The sequence below is a fragment of the Propithecus coquereli genome, unplaced genomic scaffold (assembly GCF_000956105.1).
Source record: "Propithecus coquereli isolate 6110/MARCELLA unplaced genomic scaffold, Pcoq_1.0 Scaffold76, whole genome shotgun sequence".
Classification (NCBI taxonomy): domain Eukaryota; kingdom Metazoa; phylum Chordata; class Mammalia; order Primates; family Indriidae; genus Propithecus; species Propithecus coquereli.
In genome coordinates, this window is record NW_012153729.1 from 7228036 (window position 1) to 7231180 (window position 3145).

At 51.7% G+C, this 3145-nt stretch overlaps 1 protein-coding gene across 1 annotated transcript in view; it reads right to left on the reverse strand.

Moving 5' to 3' along the window:
* SLC25A19 (solute carrier family 25 (mitochondrial thiamine pyrophosphate carrier), member 19) overlaps positions 1–1560 on the reverse strand; it is a 12552-nt gene extending 10992 nt beyond the window's left edge. The window contains exon 1 of the mRNA XM_012662302.1: positions 1482–1560. The gene's annotated coding sequence lies outside the window, so the exon portion shown is untranslated. The remainder of the gene's footprint in view (positions 1–1481) is intronic.
* Positions 1561–3145: the final 1585 nt, after the last annotated feature.

The window sequence follows — 3145 nt, forward strand, 5'->3', positions numbered from 1 at the left end:
CACTCATGCATGTGCCAGGGTCTCGCTATGTTGCCCAGGCTGGAGTGCACCAGTGTCTTTACAGCCTCAAACTCCTGGGCTCAAGCAATCCTTCCGCCTCAGGCTCCCCAGTAACTGGGACTACAGGGGAGCACCACCGGGCTGGACATTTTAGAATGAAGATTAATTCTTTTGTTGGGGAGATGAACTGTGCATTATAGGATATTTAACAGCACCCCTGGTCTCTACCACCACATTCCTATTGTGACAATCAAAAATGCATCCAAACATTGCCAAATACCCCCTGAGGGACAACACTGCTCCTGGTTGAGAACCACGGATCTGGAGAAACACTAGGATAGGTGTGTGAAATGTTGTGCATTGCATCATTGTTCATAGAACTGGATATAACACAAATGCTCATCGACAGAGGGCTAGGTAAATAATATACTACATGACATCCATGCAGTGGAATACCGCGCAGCCATTACAAAGAACCAGCCCGAGTTCTATACACTTACTTGGAAAGACGCCTATAATAGATCAAAACAAACAAAAAAAGCAGGTTTCAGAACAGTATGTCTAGTATAATCCCATTTTTGTACAAGAAAAACAGCAAAACCTACATATGCTCCATACAGTTGTATACAGCATAGGAAAAAGTCTGTAACAACACACACACACCAACAGGTAGTTGGTAAGTTACCACTGGGAAAAGGGTTGGGAAGGGGAGAAGGGAGATAGATGGATCTCTCTCTTTCTGTAATTTTGTATTGTTTGAATTTGTTATGCCAAAAAAAGAAAAAGAAAAGCTAAACTAAAACTAAACATAAAATGATTTTAGAAGAGACTTCAGGATTAACACTAGTTCTTGAATATTTGTAGTAACAGGGAGGGCATTGCCTACACAGTGACAACCTCCACGCCACCCAGCATGGATTCTTTTTTTCTCTCACCCACCCTGGAACTCCTCTATAGGCACCTGTGAGAAGCCATTAAACAAGGGGCAGCCGTTACCCAGGGAACATCGGGTCACACTGAGCAGTGTCAGTTTCCTGCCCATCTGGGAGGGAAGAAGCAAGCTCCATGGCAGGTGTCCTGGCTCAGTTTCAGGAGGAGACTGGAGGCTTATCAGGCTCTTCCCGGTGTTGGGGTACATAAGTGCCCCGCAGTGAGTGGGTGCCCATGTGCCCAAGGGTTCAGTTGAGTGGCTCTGGAGACGTCCCCGCGTGGGTACACAAGAGTCTAGGTGTGCCTCAGGGTGTGTTTTTTCTCCCCAAGTCTGAGAAGACGCCCGAGAGTTCAGGTGCCCAGGGCTGTGCGCGGGGTTTTGCCTCTGGCGTCCCAAAAGATGCTTCTCAGGTTAGGTGTGACACGTGTGAGTAGAGTCCCCTCCCCCACATGAGTACCTGCGCCTGTGTGCTCCTCCGGGCCCGCCCCGGAGAGCAAGGGTGCAGGTCCCCGAAAGGACCGCGAGAAGGGAGAAGGTAGAGATCACTCACCTGGTTCGGCCGGTGCGGCCCGGATCCCCGCTCTCAGCTCTCGCTCCCTCCTTGCTCAGTCCAACCCAAAACTCAACTGTTCTCGGCAGAAACTGACGGGCTCCTGGGCCAATCATTGCGCAGCTCCCGACAGGGGCTGGACCAATGGTTGTACGCTTTAAAGTCCAGCCAACACCGCCCCCAAGATGTCACTGGGTAATGTAGTCCTCTGCTACTAAAGGCTTCCCCCAACCCTGGGAGGCGCAAAGCCTCTTGGGAGATGTAGTCCCGCTGCGCGCGCAAGTTTTGCGCATCCGTCGGCAGAAGGCGAAGCCGCGATGCGACCTTAGAGGTCGCCCTGCTCTGCCGTGTGGCTCGAAAATCAGCCTGCAGGCTAGGCGGAAGGTTAGGGCGCGCTGAACTTGACATGCTTTCCTCAAAACCCTGCTAGTATCAGAACCCAGATAATCTAAACTTGAAAAAGATAGTGTGAAGCCTAACAAAAACCTGGAGAACATGGGGAAGAGAATAGATGTGTTTTTTTGTTTTCTTTTTGAGACAGAGTCTCACTCTGTTTCCCGGAGTAGAGTGCCGTGGCGTCAGCCTAGCTCACAGCAACCTCAAACTCCTGGGCTCAAGCGATCCTCCTGCCTCAGCCTCTCGAGTAGCTGGGACTACAGGCATGCGCCACCATGCCCGGCTAGTTTTTTTTTGTATATATTTTTAGTTGTCCAATTAATTTCTTTCTATTTTTAGTAGAGACGGGGTCTCGCTCTTGCTCAGGCTGGTTTCGAACTCCTGAGCTCGAACAATCCGCCCGCCTCGGCCTCCCAGAGAGCTAGGATTACAGGCGTGAGCCACCGCGCCCGGCCCTTTGTTCTTCTTTATAGCGCTTACACCATGGGGTACTCATACTGTACATTTGAGTCTTGTCTCTCCCTCACTAGAATGTAAGCCCATGGAAACGTGGCCTTGGCTCGTCTGTGCACCCCAGCATTTCCAGTGCCTGGAATAGAGCCTGTCACAGTAAGAGCCCATAATATTTGTGGATCGCATGAATGACAGGCTTGGCAGGAAAATGGTCCGCTCCCAGAAATCAACCGGCTTTCCAAAAGCATCTGGCAACTTGATGGCAAACCCCTGCCTGAGGTAAAGTGTGAGCCTACCCAAGTGGAACCCTGAGGGGGACAAAGGACATGTGGGGCCAGAGAATGGGGGTTGGGATTCTCTAACCAGCCCACACTATCCAAAGGAGGAGCCCAGTGACCCCCAGGTCCCTTCACGTTTCCCTTCCTGATCTGTGGACACCCCTCCTACCCACTGTGGCACAATGGGGCCGCGCCATGCCATGAGCCACACCATGGGCTCCTAGGCCCCAGCTGACCGAGACCTGCTGACCTCTTCAGGCTCACATTGGACCATTCTCCTTCTCCCCCACTCCACCAGGGTGGTCTGAGTGCTTCTGAACAGTTCCTAGAAAACGCTTCGAGAGTCCCTATCTGTCGGCCTCGCCTCTGCACCCACAATTCCCCACATCTGAAAGGCAGTCCCCTCCCGCCCCCTACTCACTCTTCCAAGGTCAGCTGCTCTCATCCACTGGGGCTCAGCTAAGGAGCACCCCTTCCAGGAGATGTACTATTTCGTTTCTAGCATTCACAGCAGCTGCTAACGTACACTCAGGAAGG